Source organism: Podarcis bocagei (genome assembly GCF_964188305.1).
Source record: "Podarcis bocagei genome assembly, chromosome: 7".
In the NCBI taxonomy this organism is placed as follows: Eukaryota; Metazoa; Chordata; class Lepidosauria; order Squamata; family Lacertidae; genus Podarcis; species Podarcis bocagei.
In genome coordinates this window covers 63691520-63711424 of record NC_138132.1, presented here as the reverse complement: position 1 = coordinate 63711424, position 19905 = coordinate 63691520, and positions in this window count along the sequence as shown.

Genomic DNA, 19905 nt, shown 5'->3' with positions numbered 1-19905 from the left:
AATGCTTGCCAAAATAAGGTATGTTTGTGAAAGCTCTATCCCACATTTACACCCAAAGCTAGTTGATGTTTTGAAAATGAGAAGTCCGATTCAATAGATGTCCCATTATGATCACTTGGAAGAGATCCATTTAATTATAGCGCCCACTGAACAAGAGACTGCTAACCATATACTAAAGCCGTGTGTGTGTGTGTGTGTTTGCATGATTGATTGATTTGTTAATGTTAATAGCAAAATAACCCAAAGATAAAGAACATGGCTGAAAGCAGTGTATGGCTGGACATTATCACTGAACATTATCATGCCAATTTTCCCCTACATCTGTTAGGCTGGTTTATACATATTTGTAGCACAGGTGCCAACTCCCTGGGTGCCAGAGCACCCACAAAATTCCCCATGAAGGGGCCAGGCACCCACAAATTTTGGTTCCAGGGCTGTGCGACCTGCATGGCATCCACAGCCCTGGACACCCACGGTTGCGGGACCAAGCTGGCACTCCTGATTTGTAAGGTAAAGGTAAAGGGACCCCTGACCATTAGGTCCAGTCGTGGCCGACTCTGGGGTTGTGGCGCTCATCTCGCTTTATTGGCTGAGGGAGCTGCATACAGCTTCAGGGTCATGTGGCCAGCATGACTAAGCCGCTTCTGGCGAACCAGAGCAGCACACGGAAACGCCTTTTACCTTCCCACTGGAGCTGTACCTATTTATCTACTTGCACTTTGACATGCTTTCGAACTGCTAGGTTGGTAGGAGCAGGGACTGAGCAATGGGAGCTCACCCCGTTGTGGGGATTCGAACCGCCGACCTTCTGATCAGCAAGTCCTAGACTCTGTGGTTTAACCCACAGCGCCACCTGCGTCCCTGATTTGTAGTGTTAGCTTAATCATCATTACTATGGATCATTTCTCCCCCAATCAGCTATAGTAGGAGATACACTCCCCTCCCCCAGTTCCTAGTCGTTATCAGCTTAGTGAGAGTTAAACACCATTTCTTGATCATTTTTGTGGTTGTTTTTTAACCGTCTTCCCACCCACACATATAAACCATATGTTTAAAGGCAGCTTCCTTCCCACCTCTTCAAGCAATTCGCAGGGGCTGTGTGCTCTTTCCTTCCACAGATTTGCAAGGCACCATCACACACCAGGACTTAGCACTGCCGAAAGACAGAGCCACCCCTCAAGGTTCCTCTTATATATATTTCCCCCCTCCCAGGCCACAAAGAGAAGAGAAATATAGTCGCATTGATTGCTAAACCCTCGTGCTTGTTACTCACTGCCCGCACACAGAACGCTGCGCCTTTTGCAGCAGTGAGGAGACTTGGTATTTATCAGGGTTCAGAGCCAGTTCAGCCACACACTTGACAAATTATTTGTGGAATTGTGGTATTCACAGTCACTTAAATAAGAATCTGTCAACACAAGGCTGTGCTTTGTTGCCGTGGGTCTCCCAGTTTTTCCCCCAGCACTCAAAGAATGATGGATTGGAGGTAATGCAAATTCACTAGCATTTTATATGCTGGTGCCTTCTTCATAGACAGGAAACATAGCTCAGTATCATCTTGTAAAATGCCTTAACTGTAAAGGCTTCTCTTGGCACTAGAAGTGCCTTTTTTAAAATGGTGTGCTTGGAAGAAGGATATGGGGATTCAAATATTTCCCTCACGTTCCCTCGGCTTTTGTCGGAGCAGGTGTGCGCTCGGGATTTTTCAGGCTAACCAGGACATATGCTTATCTGCTCTTGGTAATTAAAACAACTTGATAAATAACATTATTGGGTTTTATGGCAAGTTAAAAGTTAATGCTGCTTAACGGGATATTAAATACAAATAGCTCAAACAGCAGAAAATGTTGTCTCTCCGGTAACTTCTTCTGCATTTTAAGTAAATCCTGGAGAGCACCATGACTGCAGATTTATGAATAAAAAAAGGAAGATCAGCTCTTGGCAAAAGACCAAGCTGCGTGGAAGAGTTAAAACAAGTAGGCGCTATCGGGCAAGAGAAGGGGGCCACAGCCTCGAGGCTGCTTCTGAGAAGAGAAGGTTCATGTGGCCATTTTGATGAGGCCATGGAGATGCGATGGGCACATGGAGCAGAGCCTTCTCAGCACACAGTTCCACATAGGTGGAACTCAGTCTCATGGGAGATCAGGCAGACTCTGTCCCTCAATACTTTTAAATGGGCCTTAAGCACTGCAATGCCTGCACTGGGGACTAAAAATCTGGCATGTGGCCCCTTTAAGAGAGACATCTATGACCTAGGATGACAGCACCTGGAGAGCTGCTTTACATTGTGGAGAGGTTTGCTACTGCTCTTTGCCAGGGTTGCCAGGTCAGGAACATTTAAGCTCCTGAGATTTCAGGGCCCAAACCTGAAATTTAGGGGTGGCCCCTGGTGATGTCACTGGGCGGGCCATGGAGATGGAGGTTAATTGGGAGAGGTAAGTGGAGGAAGGCAGACTGCCCAAGAGTGTCTGTGCTATAATTTGCACGCAGTTCCTGGTGGACTGAAGTTTCTAAGAGACATGCACAAGTCACAAAGTTGGCCATTTGACTTGTTTTTGGTTTCTGCATGATGGGGCTCAACCGCATGGATGCTCTGTGACGCAAATGTAGTGGTAGTCGAGAGCAACAGCTTGGTCCACATCTTAGTCCCACTTGAGAGGGACATCTTGGTCCAAAAACAATGTCTATCTTGTACATGTAGGGTGCCTTTTACATGGAAAAGGATTGAGAAGCATGCCCCTCTACTTCACCTGCACTCTGAAGTGTCACAGGCCAGAATACAACACACACACACACACACACACACACACACACACACACACCCCGCATACACACATTCTGCCTAAGCTATAGATCAGTTGTGTGCTCCTGCTCTGCAGTGGTGTGGACTAGATGACACTTAGGATCCCTTCCATCCCTCCAATTCTATGACACCACAGTCTTCTACAGAAGGATTCCATTCTCCCCAGTGCAAGAAGAATTTGTCACGCGAGGCTACAGAGGGTGAGAAAATATGGCACTGGATAATTTATAAAAGACTTGGAAGCTTTTAGCTGTTTCAACAAAGATTACAGTCTGATTTAGAGTACTACATGATACATTTTTTTAAAAAATCCTGCCTTTAAAAAAAGTCCAGTTGATTAGCCAAAAAAGGAAATCGCCCAGAAATCGCACATGGTTTACAACACATGCAATTGATAACATTTTTAAAAATGTATGTAATATTTTGAAATTTCTGGCTAATTATTTCTAATAGTTTCATGATAATATATGTGCAGACTCTCTCTCTTTCTTGGATGGGTTCCTGTTTTGGTCTTCTAAATGCATCTTCCTTCTGGCACCCTTTCAGCTCTGCAGAATTTCTCCAGTTGCCTGTATCTCTTGCCAAGGTGTTTGTGGAACATATTTTGACAGCTTTCTCGCTAAAATTGTGACTACTTGTTTCTGGAATGGGTACCAAATTGCAAATGTGATATGTGTTGGATTCCGTTCAGTATTACTGCAACTGCATAATGCCACTGGGTTTTCTGTCTGCTGTGGGATCCAGGGTCCAGCTTTTATTTTCGCTTATTCTGTCAGTTAAGGAAACTTCACATTTGTGTGATAAATATGGGGTTTGTGTTGTTGGTTGGTGGACCTCTTGTCCACAGGCCTTGTATGAAAATTTCATAAATGTTGTATCCTTTCCAATATATCTTTGGGAGTATTATTTTTTTATTGTCTTTTCTTGAGTGGATGGGAGAGGAGGCAATTCATGCTGATCTGATCTTCCTGGTTAAGGCAAATACGCTGGCTGGCTGGCAGAAGAGTAAACTCATGGGGACGCCACAATTTGTGTGGTATGTTCAAGAACGTAAGAAGAGTCAATTAGATCAGGCCAATGGCCCATCTAGTGCAGCACCCTGTCATCACAATGACCAACCAGATATCTCAAGGGGAAACCCACAAACAGGGCCTGAGCACAAGCGCCCTCTCCCCTCCTGTGGCTTGCAGCAACTGCTGTTCAGAAGCACCTCTGAAACTCCTCTGACAGTGGAGCTAGAATATAGCCATTGTGGCTAGTAGCCATCAACAGCTTTATCCTCCATGAATTAGCCTAATTCTTTTCAGAGTCAACTATGTAGATGTCTATCACTATATCACTTGGGACTGAATTCCATAGTTTAGCTATGTGCTGTGTGATGAAGTAACACAGAGTGGCTTAGATGGTTCCTGCTGCTGCCGTTATCCTTCTGAAGCAGCTGCCCAAGAATGTTGTGTGGCGACGCTGGGCCTGCCAGTTCTGTACCACATGTAATTTCTCCCTGTGAATAAACTTATGATCAGTTTCTTCCTGACAGGGAACAGAGCTGCCTTCAAGTCCTCTTTCAAAAGAGTCAACTGGAAACCTTTGAGATGTTTATGACGTGTCGTGCCCATGATTTGGCTACAAACCTTCCACTCCCTTCAGAAGGTTTGTGTGTCCAAAACTGCAAGGATGTCCAGCAACATCTGCAGGGCCACAGGTTCAACACACCCATGCTAATGTTCCCTGTGCTCATGATGTACATCTTATGATTCACTGCTGGTGTATCAGTGGCTGGGAGTCACAATGATTGTGCTCCGCCTTCAACTCTGAATACCAGTTCCTGGAAACCTCAAAAGGGGGAAGCGTATTTTTCCTGCTTGAGGGCTTCCCATAATGGGCATCTGGTTGGCCTCTGTGAGAACAGGATGTTGGACTAGATGGGCCACTGGCCTGTTCCAGAAGACTGTTCTTGTGGTCCACCCCCCCCCCCTATTCTGGCAGCGGGTTAAAGTTGAGGGTGTGCTAGAAAAACATTTTTCAGATATTGTTGTGATGATAAAATAAGAAAGGGGGGGGCTCTCTCATATCAGGGGATGGGAAGTGTTTGTGAACCACTTTATTTATTTTGGCACATTTGTACAAAACCCACACAACATACTTTTCCCTTAGGCAACTTCTCATAAAGCAGATCCCAGAACTTGCATCCTTGTTCCATAAATCAGGAAAGGAACGATGATTAGTTTGCTCAATCCTTTCACATCCAAAGCCCAGCCAGTGCCTTGACCTTTTTAAAACTCCCTGCCTCTGAAAGGGTTTGCATACCAGTAGGGAGAGGCGATGCAGTCAGCTACATTTGAGTTAAGGAGCTAAAGAAATTCTGCCTTGGCTAAGCTCACTTGACAAATGTTGAGTTTGTGTCCAGCACTGAAGAACTTTGGATGACTGCTGATGGGTGACAGCTTGAAACTGGGCACTGTTTTTGATCAGCTCCCATTAAAACCTAAATCATATTGTCTGAAATTATATATTCTTAATGTAGTTAGCTGACAAACCAGGATGTCAGATCATGGTTTGATCCTGGTTTGTTGTAAGTCACTAGACTATCCCATATTTTGCCTGACTTGTCTGTCCTTTATTCTGCGTGACCAAAGGTGGCAATCCTACATACAACAATATGAATAAAAATAGTCCTTGGTATTTCTGGATCGTTGGCTGTTGCTTGAGGCTCATGTGGCCTCAGAGGCATGGAGTGCCTTCCATCAACTTTGGCTGGCGGCCCAGCTATGCCCCTATCTGCACAGGGACAGCCATAACTACTATTGTCTTTGCTCTGATAGCCTCTAGGTTTCATTACTGAAACTCTTATACATAAGGCTGCCTCTGAAAACAGTTTTGAAGCTTAAGCTAGTGCAGAACTCAGCAACCAGGTTGTTTAGTGGGGCAAGAAAGTTTGAGTATATTACACCAATCCTGGCCTGACTGCACTGCCTGCAGATTACAGTGGTGCCTCGCTAGACGAAATTAATTCGTTCCGCAAGTTTTTTCTTCTTGCGAGTTTTTCGTCTTGCGAAGCACGGTTTCCCATAGGAATGCATTGAAAATCAATCAGTGCGTTCCTATGGAGACCGTCCGGGGACAGAGGGGAAGCGCCGCTCTTTCCCCTCTTTTGAAGCAAGGGGCGGAGAGCAGAAGATCGCTTCTCCCCCTTGCCGCCCCTTGGTTCAAAAGGGGTCCGGGGACAGCGGGGAAGACGCGCTGCGCTTCCCGCTGTCCCCGGAGCTTGCGGGGCTGGCAACGGGGAGAAGCAATCTTCTCCACGCCGCCCCTTGCTTCAAAAGAGGTCCGGGGACAGCGGGAAGCGCAGCGCTTCTCCCCGCCGCCCCTTGCTTCAAAAGAGGTCCAGGGACAGCGGGGAAGACGCGCTGCGCTTCCCGCTGTCCCCGGAGCTTTGTTTTGCGAAGCAAGCCCATAGGGAAATTCGTCTTGCGAAGCAACTCGAAAACGAAAAAACCTTTCGTTTTGCGAGTTTTTTGTCTCGCGAGGCGTTCGTCTTGCGGGGCACCACTGTAGTTTTCAGGCCCAATTTAAAAGTGCTGGTGTTGACCTATAAAACAGCTCAGGACCACAATACCTTAAGGACCATGTCTCAACATATGAGCCAACTCAGATCATCCTCTGAGCCTGTCTTTGTGTGCATCCTCCATGAGCGTTCCGGAGGGTGGCAACATAAGAATGGGCCTTTTCTGCACTGGCTCCCTGCTTGTGGAATGCTCTCTCCAGGGAGGTTCAGCTGGTGCCTTCAGAATACACCTTTAGGTGCCAGACTGATTGACAGCCAATGTCCTTTTAAATGTGTTGTGGGAGGCGGGTTATTGGTTTGTTTTCATCCTATTTGTTATTATGCATTTTGTGTTTTTTTAATATTGTAATTTTATGTTGCGAACCGTCCTGAGATCTACAGATTTGTGGTATACAAATTTAATAAATAATAATAATCAGCGAGGCACTGTTGGAAGGCTGCCTGGATTGGACAACCCTCCCAGCGAGCTGTTTTCTGTGTGTGCTTGGTGAAAGCATTGGGAGATGGCTTTCACATGGCATTCCAGTGGCCCTGCTCACTGATAACCACTGGAGCATTAAAAGAAGAGAATTTGTGCATATCCAACATGCTGCGGCAGGATAAGCTGAAGCGAACAAGAACTAACGGCTGCCTTCATTTTCTCTTTTCATTTCATTTTTTTTAAAAAAGGGAAGATAGCCTTCCCTTTCTTGTTTGCACTGATTCACTTTAATGTGCTGCTTTTAGACAGTCTCTGCTAGAGACTTGGGGAGGGAGGGAGCCGTAGTTTAGGGAAAGTCTAAACTGAGAGAAGAGGGGGTGGGTGGGTGTTGGATGGGGGAATGTTCCATTTCTCTCCTTTCTTTAGACTTGGTGAGAGGATGTGTGTGCGCGCACACATTTTTAAAGAAGATTTTCAATTTAATTATGCAGCACTAAAACATTGAAATTAAACTGAATTTGCAATGGAAACTGCTCTCGTTAGTTAACTGTCAAATTTACTGTGGCATGGTAAAACACAGACTTCTGGTATTTTTATGAAATGCTCTCTGAAAAGAACAGATCTACAGGGCAAAGAAAGAAAAAGGGGGTGGGGGGAAGACAGCCACCTAATAATTCAGTGAAACCTATACATTTAAAGTAGCTTCCTACCACTTTAAACAGTTATGGGTTTATTTATTTATAAGTCAACCACCGGTAGGGGGAGCCCTGTTGATGTAAATCAACTCAAGCTCCCCCTGGGTTCCTGACGGGGTCGTGGCATGGCCCTAGCCCAGCCCCAGACTTTGGACAAGATCCACACCCCCAGATTCCTTTAATACCCTTAAGCTTGGAGGGGCAGGTGATGGCCACACCTCCCCTCCCCCATCATAAGATCAACCAATGCCTAACCGCCAAACCTTACAAAGTTGTGACTATTGCTACGAGGTAGGCGAAAACCAAATGGCCCATGCCAATTTGCCAAGTGGAAAAATTCCTACCAGGCCCCTCAACGGCGACCAACCGAGGTCCATAGCAAGGCCAAATTCGAAACCTGAAAATAGGAAGGGAGGGTGGGAGCTCAAGGAAGTGAGCCAAGAGGAAGCTCTCCGGCTCATGCCTCAGTTTAAATGGGGCCCGGCCACGCCCCCAGCCAGTGGATTGGCTGGCAGGCGAATGACATGGCTGGAAACCTCCAGGGGACACGGGACTTCTTCCCCCGCCCCCGGAGGGGAGTGGGTGGCCACGTGGTCCACCGCAACTCCTCCCTACTGGGAAGTGGAGCAGATTTATTACCCCATTTGCAACTCTTCTAAGCCCAGTTAGCTGTTCTGAACTAGCCATATCCCAGCAACTGCTTCACACAGATATTGGCACTGGGTAGCAGGAGTTCTAGCCATGATGGCTCTGCGCTGCCTCCACAGCTGGAGGCAGCAATGCTTCTGGGTACCAGTTGCTGGAAACCACTGGAGGGGAGAGGGCTCTTGTTGTCCTGTCCTGCTTGCTGGGTTCCCACAGGCATCTGGTTGGCCACTGTGAGAACAGGATGCTGGACTAGATGAGGCATTGATCCAATCCAGCAGGCTCTTCTTAGGTTCTTAGTAAGTCAGAGACTATAATCCTGTGAGGAGTTGAACTGTACAGCTCTCTGGTTCACCTGGAGAAGCGTACGACACTCCGTAAGCACTGATATAGCGTAATCTAATGTAAGGAGTGATATAATCAAAGTATATGATCTACTACATCTAAGTGACTCTTCATCTCTGCTTTTTCACGATGTGATGTAGTGGTTCTCTCTCTCGTGCACATTTCAAAGCAAGTGTCTGCAGCCTACCCTTTTCTCTCCAAAAAGCCTCCAGGTGTTTTTATCACTATGTCAATAAATGAAATGGGATTTATGGCTTAGTGCTTTTTAATACATTCAGCTTTCTGTTCATGGCAAGGTTAATGTTGTCAGCCCACCTCTGTTCCCTTGGAACAAATGAAAGCATGTGATTGTGCCCAGGTTGGCATTTGACACACAAGTCAATGTTTTGTCTTACGGACTGACTGACTGACTGACTGACTGATTGATTGATTGATTGATTGATTGACTGCATGAACTATTTATTTATTTCATAAGATCTATACCCCACCTGATTTTAAAACAACAGCAGCAGCAAAGCGGTTTACAAAGGAAAAACAAGACAATCAAGAAAAAATTACAAAAATAGTTTAAAACGTTCAAAAAGTTAAAATAGTAAAACAGGTTAAAATTCACACCAACTTTCTAAGCCCAAGACAATAATGTTTTTAGCAGGTGTCGAAAAGAGTACAGTGAACATTCCCACTTGATATCGGTAGGCAGGGATTGCCAAAGTATACAGTAGGTGCTGCCGCATTAAACAATTGAGTTCTAACAAATATGGAATGGATATTATGTGGCACATATAGTAGTGCTAATTCCATGTGGGCACAGGTTCTCATAGGTAAATTAGTCTCAGCTTGAACTTGGCCTGATAGCAAACTGGCAACCAGTGCAAATCTGACAAGGTCTCATTCTTCGTGTGCCCCCACTACAAGATGTCTAGAAGGTGGCAACACAAGAATAGGCCTTTTCTGCCATGGCCGCTCATTTGTGGAATTCTCTCCCCAGGGAGGCTTGCCTGGCACCATCATTATATATCATTGGGTACCAGGCAAAGCCCCACTTGTCTGTTTCCAGGAACAATTCAAAGTACCTATACAGCTTAGGTCCACATTATCTGAAAGGTCATATTCCCTCATATGAACCTTCCCAGACTCTGAGTGTCGTCTTGGTCCCACCACCCTCACAGGCACTCGTGGTGAAGGCCTTCTCAGTGGCCGCTCCCAGACTTTGGAACTCCCTACCTAGACAAGTTAGACTGGCTCCCTCCTTGTTGTTCTTCCACCAGTAGGTGAAGATTTCCTTATTCCAACAGACATTGGGGAAGTGACTGCTTTTAATGAGGGAATTAGTGCTGGGCTGATTTTCTTGTGATTGCCTATATGTTTGTGTGTGTGTGTGTGTTTTAATGATTGTTATCCCCCTGTTCTTGTTTTATCTGTAGGTTGCCTTGAGTCCCTGATAAGGGAGAAAAAGTGGGGAATGATGATGATGATGATGTTCAGCTTGCCCCATTCCGAGATCAATTTGCAATTTTATTCCTATGATATGCATTTCTGTATTTAAAACTTTGCTTCATGTTCCCACTTTTGCAAGCAATATCCCCCAATACATCTGATTTTTGTATGTTGCTTTTGAAGTAATATATGTTGGTGGTTGTTGTTGTTTTGCCTGTTTTGGGTTGGGGAGCTGCATAAGAGAATCCTGAGATGTTGGAATTATAGCATGTGTTTTCATTTGCAAATACGAATTTGGCATTTTAGCATTCCAACATGACCCAAACAAAACTTCTCCCTCATCTCTACCAGGAAGAAGAGCATGAGATAAATGCAGATGAAAAATTAAGCATGCACTCTTGTGGCAAGGTGGAAATATCCCTTTGTCCCAAATTCCAAGTTTTCTTAGAGGGACTTCCACTACAGATATTTCAGCTAGAATGTAAAGAAAAATATCTCTGTCATTGGAAAGAATTTCCCCCATGATTCTTCCCCCACGCTTTCACTAGCTGAATCATTTGGGATTACTGGAGAAAGAGAAGAGAGACATGTCTGTTGTCTAGTGAGCATTATATGGACTGAAAGCTAACACACACTGAGGCGTGCTCCTGGGGACCAAATATTTACTTTGCTTTTCATGCTTGTATTTAATTCTAAAAGAGCATATATATATATATATATATATATATATATATGTGTGTGTGTGTGTGTGTGTGTGTGTGTGTGTTGTTTTTGTTGTTGTTTAGTGTTAATAATTTGCATAACATTCTGTCATAATTATAAAGTAGTATAAGGAGATCTGTGATTCTCTCTCTCTGAATGAATGAATGAATGAATAAGTGAATGAAATAAGTTTTCCAACTGCTAACCTACAGAAAAAACAACACCAAGATTACATTGGATTGCACCGATTTCAGTCCTATTCAGAGTCCTTACCCATTGAAAATAATGGACACATTAACTTAGGTGCATTGATTTCAGCAGTTTTACCCTGAGTATAACTTCATTGGATAACTGAGTATAACTTCATTGGTTGGAGGACGAGATGGTTGGATAGTGTTCTCAAAGCTACCAGCATGAGTTTGACCAAACTGCGGGAGGCAGTGGAAGACAGGAGTGCCTGGCGTGCTCTGGTCCATGGGGTCATGCAGGGTTGGACACGACTAAACGACTAAACAACAACATAACTTCATTGCATATGACCCATTTTAGACTGCATATGGCCTAGTTCAGAGGTTGCCAACATCTTCCCAATGGCTTCCGCCCCCACCCCTCAAATCACCACTGTGGGTTGGAAACCACGAAACTGGAAGCCCATTAAACCACCAGGCCAACTCTCTTCCTCAATACTTGCCTAAATCCCTTTCAGTCACTTGGCACATCTCTCTTTATAAAATTTCTGCCGCCTCACATTTCTATTCTGCTTTGCCGCATAATAAATTGTAACTTTCAACATTAACTGGTCAGGCTTCAGTGATAACCAAAGTTCAGCAAGCTTGCTGGCACTCAGATCAATATTGCCTTCTATTTATAGTATTGTTACAAATTGAAGTTTTATTTAAATTAGACAATGCTAAGAAGCTTATGGTAGATCAATAAGCTAAAATACAGCATCTGGTTTTAATCCATGCCTGATCCTTTTCTTTTCTTTTTGTTGCCTTTTCCATCCCCTAATTTTTTGGGCTGGGCACATAGTGTGTTGTATGTGCATACACATTGGCATGAATAGGTACATTAACTCTCCTTGGCAGACTTTTTTAAATTAAGAAAAGACTTGCTAATGTTATATTTTATAATTAGAATAAAGGGAAGTCTGGGAGAGACAGAAGACATGGTTGGTTTTGTTTTGCTTTCTGTTCTCGCATTTTCACCTGCTTGCTGTTCTCAAGCATTGAGGATTTCATGCTATAATCAATATAAGGCTGAAACAGGACTGGAGAACTTGATGGTTTCTGGTGGGTAGCTTTAGCTCAGGGGTAGAGAACCTCTAGCCTGCAATTCCTCAATTCTTTCCCCAAATCACAGGCACCTGACCACAAGCTGATGTCACTTGTGCTGTCTCCCTCCCTCTCTCATAACACTAGAACTCATGAACACTCACGGAAGCTGAATGCTGGAAAATTCAGGACAGATGGTATTCAGTGGTCTGTGTTTGCCTGAGCTTGAGTCTAAGGATTCTGAGCCCTTGTGTTCTGATACATGATATCCATTCACAGAACATTTTAGGATTTGGGTCTCTGCCATTGGACCTTAAACTGGTTCACCCCATTTTGACATTGATTGGCTGGAAGAAAAATGAGGCTCATGAGAGGTGTGACTAAATCCATGGAGCTTTCCTGCTGCTGCTGCTGCTTCTCTTGAAGTGGGTAGGCAGAGCAGGCTCGTCTGCTCCACTCTCTGGCCCACAGGAGCACCAGGGGAGCGGTGGGAGAAAGAGGCCAAGCGGCGGCAGCTCTGCCAATCAAACACCGCTGAGGTAAACCAGGTGCGGCATTTGATGGGCAGAGCTGCCGCCGCTTGGCCTCTTCCTCCCGTCGCCATCGCCAGGAGTCTCGGCTTCGTGGCGGGTTCCGGCTTTGCGGCGTGGGCTGGATTTAGGAGCCAGGTGGGCCTGATCCGGCCCGGGGGCCTTAGTTTGCCAACCCCTGGTTTGGACCAAACAGCAACTATTGCTGTATGAATGGCAAATGTGGGGAGGTCCATGAAGGTGTGGGTTAGAAACTGGGCAGATCTACACTCATGGTTCTTAATGTGAAGGAACAGTTTTGATAATGCAGATGGATGCGTTCATAAGACGCGTTATTACCTTGTTTTTTTCCCCGCTTAATTTGTAATCGTTTGGTACTGCTCTATTGGTGAAACACTGCTCATATGTCCCTATGTAGCCTTTTACCTTTTTTTTTTTTTTTACAGCATTCAAACTCTGCCGCCCTCCCCTAATGGTATTCAAGGGGCGGTGTTCAGGGAGGGAGGGAGGAAGAATTAAAATGTGACACCAGAGGGCGGAACAGCGCAACCAGTGACCAGCAGCAGCAGGGAAAGAAACAATGTTTTGAAAAATGGTGTGGCCGGGCAGTACTTACATTTGATGGAAGAAGAAGAAGAAAAAACCAAGGTAAAAAAAGTTTTAATTAACAAGTATGCCCTGTGATGTTTTAGAACGACATATCTAATATCATTCTCAGAGGGGGAAATAACATGAAACAGATCAGTGTAGATCCAGCCCGTGGAGTCTGAAACTAGACAGTCGCATACAATTATATTTTAGGCTCTTTGGGGTCAGCTCAAGACTTTTTTCCAATTGGTCGATGGCTCAATGATCTGGACAGAGCAATTCTCGGCATCCCATTCGGCACGATAAATAATAAGATCTTCTAAAATTAAGTTCATCGTTTTAATAGCATTTTACAGACCTCATCTTGCATATTAGATCTTAGCCAGGTATTAGGTAATTTAGCAAATAAATCCTCTTCAAAGTGACCCATCATTCTCATATATATATATATATATATATATATATATATATATATATATATATATCCATTCTTTGGAAGGATGTAAAGCATAAAAAGCAAGCTTTGTAGTTTTATATCTGTCAGGTTGTCACATAAATATCTCAGTAACTACTGATCTTATCACCATAAAACTTCCATTTATACAGTTAGGCAAGTTGTATCGGTCAGTTTCACACACACGAGAGAGAAAAAAGAGAGAAGAGAGGGAAAAGTTAAGCACATGCAATATTAAACTCTATCCTATGCCAGCTCCATTAGCTCACAACTTGAAATTCTCTGTGCTCTCTGCTCAGGAAGAAATGAGTGAGGAGGGTTATGGGAAGAAGACAAGATATAAATTTAGAGGGGATTCAGACAACAGAAATCTCATGTCATGGGTAAGAGAGGCAGAAATACCGTATTTTTTGCTCTATAAGACTCACTTTTTCCCTCCTAAAAAGTAAGGGGAAATGTGTGTGCGTCTTATGGAGCGAATGCAGGCTGCACAACTATCACAGAAGCCAGAACAGCAAGAGGGATTGCTGCTTTCACTGTGCAGTGATCCCTCTTGCTGTTCTGGCTTCTCAGATTCAGCATATTTTTTTTCTTGTTTTCCTCCTCCAAAAACTAGGTGCATCTTGTGGTCTGGTGCGTCTTATAGAGCGAAAAATGCGGTAAGTAAAATAATTTAAATTTGTTGTAGTTGTTTTGCTTTTTTAAAAAAAACACTTCAACCATGCTTCTATACTTATGTGAATCTAGGAACTGCACCAAGGTATTTAGAAACTGCTCCCTGATTTTTGGGTGATAATGTTGACTTCTAAATTGGTACTTCGTCACCTGAGCTCACTGTGATTGAGACATATGATTCAGTTACCTATATTTGTTTGAAATGTTTTATTACTTTTATTTTATTTTGTACATCATTTGGAAAGGTTTTTAAATGATGTGGCTTGTAAATTTTCTAAATAAATGAATAAGATAAATATTGGAAGAAATGAAAATATTGCAAGAAATGTGAACACAGGACACTGTGTGATATAGGCCATGGATCCATCTAACTCAGTTTTGTCTACACTGGTTGACAGGCTCTCTCCCAGCCCTACTGGAGGTGCCAGAAATTGAACCTGGGTTCGTTTTGCATGCAAAGCATGCCTGAATGATTGTTAAGATTGCATGCCAGCGAATGTGCATATAAATGCAGCAGATCGGACACCTAAAAACACAGTGCATATATTTCTCGTAGGTGCATTGTCCTAAAAAAGAAAAGAAAAAAGGCTGAGATCTGTTTCAAAATATGACTCCTCCTCCTTCCTCTTCTTCCCAGTGTATAGATTTGACATCCCGCATCCTTTGCTATGAGAGATGCAGAAGGTGAGTTGTCTTTCAAATTATTATCTGTAGAAATCATACAAGGTTGCAATTTTCTCCCTGGCAATGCTGATAGCACAAAATTCCGGCTTCTATTCTGTTGTTAGTGCTGCAAAAAACACACAAAAACAGCAACAAAGAACTTGCAGAAAATGTTATATTAACGATTATGGAATTTGAATCTGGATGAGTTTTTAAGGATGTTGCAATATGTTGTATGTTGAGTTGTTTTCATCATAAAGGTATCTGTGGTGTTATTTTTTGTTTTTTTAAGAATGCTGTAAATACATTTCAAACTTTAAATTTCCTTTGCTCTTGGAATTAATAGGGTGAAGCCTTTAAGGAAGCTTATTTGTGGAATGAATGAATGAAACTAACATATATTTGCCCAAGTCAGAGACCTCACATTTCAAAGAGAAGTCATCCATTTCATCCCTTTTCTATTGCTCAAATTTTATAGGCACAATCGGTGGTGTTGTAGTGCAGGCAGGAGCTTATCCAATAAACACACAAGACGTAACCGGCTGTACATTTGAAAAAAATAATATATAATATTCGTTGTACTAAATTGTAGATTTCAACAGAAGTAACTCATAAAGTTCAACAAAAAAGTAGAAGACCCATTGGATCAGTTCATTCTCTAATCAGTTTATGCATAAGGTCCATATATGTGAAAGTGTCTATTCCACCTCTCTGTTCATAAAGTCCAACAATACATAGCTACTATGCTATAAGATCCACTGTCCTGTGATATCATATATGAGTTTGTACTACTGATGAAGCCCAAGACGGCGAAACAAGACTAATATTCCGGAAATCCTTGTCTTAGACTCTGTGAAAGGATTCTGTGGAACTGCAACAACCTTTCATGTGTATTGTTGGACTTTATGAACAGAGAGGTGGAATAGACACTTTCACATATATGGACCTTATGCATAAACTGATTAGAGAATGAACTGATCCACTGGGTCTTCTACTTTATGAGTTACGCCTGTTGAAATCTACAATTCAATACAATGAATAGCATATATTATTTTTTCAAACGTACAGCCGGTTATGTCTTGTGTGTTTATTAAATACATTTCACGTAACCAGAGGTTTGTTGTTGTTTTGGGCAGGAGCTTATCGTCACAACCCCTCACACCTGCAATACAAGAGTGGAAAAAGAAGAAGAAGAGAAGAAGAGTTTGGATTTGATATCCCGCTTTATCACTACCCAAAGGAGTCTCAAAGCGGCTAACATTCTCCTTTCCCTTCCTCCCCCACAACAAGCACTCTGTGAGGTGAGTGGGGCTGAGAGACTTCAGAGAAGTGTGACTAGCCCAAGGTCACCCAGCAGCTGCATGTGGAGGAGCAGGGAAGTGAACCCAGTTCACCAGATTACAAGTCCACCACTCTTAACCACTACACCACACTGGCTCTTAGACAACCTTGGAAGGTGGTGGGCTTTCCTTCACTGCAGATTTTTAAACAGAGGGTGGAATTTTTTAGTTGTGATTCCTGCATTACAGGGAGTTGGCTAGATGACCCTTGAGGTCCCTTCCAGCTCTACAATTCTATGACTGTATGATCTAAGAGCCCTGCCCCTCTCCAGTTAGGCAATTTGGTGTGCTTTCAAACGCCTCTCACCATTAAGAATTTTCATCCACTATCCACCAGATACCTACTGTCTTGCAATGCAAGCCCATTAGATCCTGCTGTCTGGGGGAATGGAGAACAAGAGTTCGCTGCCATCTTGAAGTAAAGTGTTTTAATAATTGCCCCTTAAAATGTATTTAAGGCTGTAGTGCTAATTCTTCTATAAACAGCCTCGTTACCCGTATAGATACATTTCTGCAGTCATTACTCAGAAAGTGCGCAAGGAACTTCACTCAGCCCTCCTTCAATTTAGCTTTAAAAGATGAATGTTTCCGGGATTTATGAGCAGGAGAAACAGGGGGATAGAACCCAAACTGTTAAACAATGTTAATGACTCCAGCAATATATTATTGAGATTTTTTTCCTCTCTCCCCCTGTCATAAATTATAGGGTGAAAACATTCTGTTTAAGATTAAATGCCCCCAAAAGTTACAGATGTCCAAATAAGTATACAGAAATAAAGACATTTTGTCCTAACGTTCAGATTAAAATATTGCTGTGGCTCTCAGTAGGAGGAAATTTATTTCTCATCTTGAATAATTTAATGGAAGAAGTATGTTGAAATTTAGAGATGGAAGAGACATTGTTTCTTTTTAAGTTGCTGATTGAGAGAAATGGAAAGTCTACTCTCTCGATCATCCATAGATGTTTCACAAAGGTACCATTCTTGGGGAAGGAAGAAAGGTGGCATTGGGAATCTTCTATTCAGTCCATGAGGAACTTCTTGCCCTCCTGGGGTTGATGGACTACAGCTCCCATCATCCCTGACCATTGCCCATATTGGCTGGGGCTGATGGGAGTTGCAGGCCAACAACATCTGGAAAGTCACAGGATCCCCACCCTTGCAGTAGTTCTTGAAACTGCCTCAGAGATAGACCCAGATTATTGTTGCCATATCGCAGAGGGCAGCAGATGCTAAAAACAAACCCATGGAATTTGTGGCAGAGCCGAGGTTTGAACCACTGGCTTTCTGGTTCACTGTTTCATATCAAGGGGTGGATAACTTTTTCTCAGCCTGAGGACTACATTCCTATATAGGCAATCTTCTGGGAGGTAGGGGAGGTATACAGTGGTGGGTGGGGCCAGAGTAAGGAATTAAAATGGACCTTAAGGTCCATGAATAACCAGAGGTCCTGGGCCCCAAGGAAGTCAGACTATCCTCCACCAGGGCCAGGGCCTTTTCAGTGATGGCTCCGACCTGGTGCAATGCTCTGTCCCTTGAGACTAGGGCCCTACAGCATTTAACCTCCTTTCGCTGGGCCTGTAAGACAGAGCTATTCCGCCTGGCCTTTTAATTTGAATTCAGCCTGATCTTTTATTTCCCTTCTCTTCCCTCCCCCTCCCCTTTTATGAAGATCACCTGCTCTGAGACCCCACAGCTAATTTTCCCCTGGCCTCCTCACTGGCCCAAGTAGGACCAATTCAGCCAGCTACCCCTGGGGATTATCTAATGCTTATTTCCCCTAAATTGATGTTTTATTTTTATTTTTGTTGTTATTCATGTTTTTAAACTGTATTTTATGCTGCTTTTATAATTAAGTGTTTTAAATTTGTTGTTAGCCGCCCTGAGCCTGGCTTTTGAACCGGGAAGGGCGGGGTATAAATAAAAAAAAATATTATTATTAAAATGTTACACACACACACACTTAGCTGTGATTCTTGCACTGCAGGCAGTTGTACCAGATGATCCTTTGGGGAAGCTTCCAAATCTGCAATTCAGTTATCCTATGAGTCTATGATTCTGTTCTCCCATTGGGACAAGCGAGAAACATCATCAACACTCAAGGACCACATTCCAGCCAGGCAAAAACACTCAATGAACATGGAGTGAGGGGTGTGTCTGTTGAGGGGCTGTGACCTTGGGAGAGTCCTGAGGAGCAGATGCAGAGACCTGGTGGGCTGCATTGGCCTGGAGATTCCACACAACTGTTCTTTCTCTTGTTCGTGTAGTCTCCAGGTCTCACAATCTCTACCGGCTGTTGCAGCTCTTTGACTTTGGCTTTTTCAACTCACTGGTTCATCCATCACCTGGAAAGAAAAAAATATCTCCCTCCTCTCAAACTTTTATCACACAGATGGCCAAGGCTATTGAGGCTGCGCGTGTGTGTCTGCATGTGTGTGTATATCTATATATCTATATGTATGATATTGCTCCTACCCCATCACCACCAGAAAGGTGAAGTGTCAGTGACAGAGTCAGCTTTCCAGTGTTAATTGTCAGGTTGATGTCGGGCCATAAACATCTTGTCATTTGGGGGTCTCTGACATAAACGTAATGCAGTAGCAAATGTATTTGCTTGCTTACACTTAGGATGTGAAGGTGCTGGGCTTAACTCACACCGCAGAGTACTCAGTCATTTTTACGGCACAAAGTAAACATGGGAGCACTTTGTAATAAATCTGGTATTTAAGGAATTGTGAGCACTCTTGGCTAATGTTTCCAAAGAGCCACAGAACAGGACCTCTTTCTTCTTGGCAAAATTTTGGCCTGGTCCAAAGGGATGTTTTCCTCTATTTTATTTATGAAAAAATCTCTCATTTAACCTCCTGCAAGAGGCATTTCAGGTCATTAACACCTAAATAAGTCAAGACAACAAAGCCAGCAGCTCTTGGGAGTGGGGGGAGGGATGTCGCAAAGTCTTTGTTTTAAGCACGGCAAATGCACAGTTGTATTCCCTTTGGAGGAGGAAGATAGGTGAGAGTCCAGTACAAGAAGCCTTGGGGTCAACAAGGTGAAGGTGGTGGCAAAGATGTCAGGGCTGGCCAAATTCACTGCAAATCCTAATCCAGTGATCCTTATCCCTAGTCTTTAAGGCATTAGCTTGGCATCTTGGAACATTGTTTGTTGTCTTAATTTTCTCTATACTATGCCTTTAGCAATTTAAATTTTTTTTTTCAAACAAAATTATCTGAAACCATGACATCTTGAAACTTCATTGTTTTCTTCAAATGAAAACTAGTGATTTTATTTTTTTAAAAGCACATGCATATTTCAAACAAACAAAAACCTTCAAAGTGAGAGAGATGCCTTGTGTTGTTCTCTATTTTACAGCATTCTCACTGATTTGACTGATTCTTTCTTATTAATTCCAGGAGTAACCCATTGCCAACTTTTGTAAAAGTTTTATTATATGTTGATTTTTCTATCTTGAGTAGCCCACAAAAAGGAATGTGTGTTTTTTAAAAAAAAGAAAGAGAAAATACACTAAATTCTCAATGTAATGCCTATTTAGTACAGATACTTAAATAGGTTACTTGAATTACTACCCCTTTGAGTTAAAACAAGCATTGAAACCATAAATCACGATGAAAGCATTAATTGCATAAATATCTGATTTGCTGATTTTTCATGTGCACTGTCTAGGAGCATGTGGGTTAGAGAGGAGAATGCAAAACTTTTTTAATGCCTGGTTGTGCTTCCGTTGATCAAGTATATATTTTAAGTACTATTG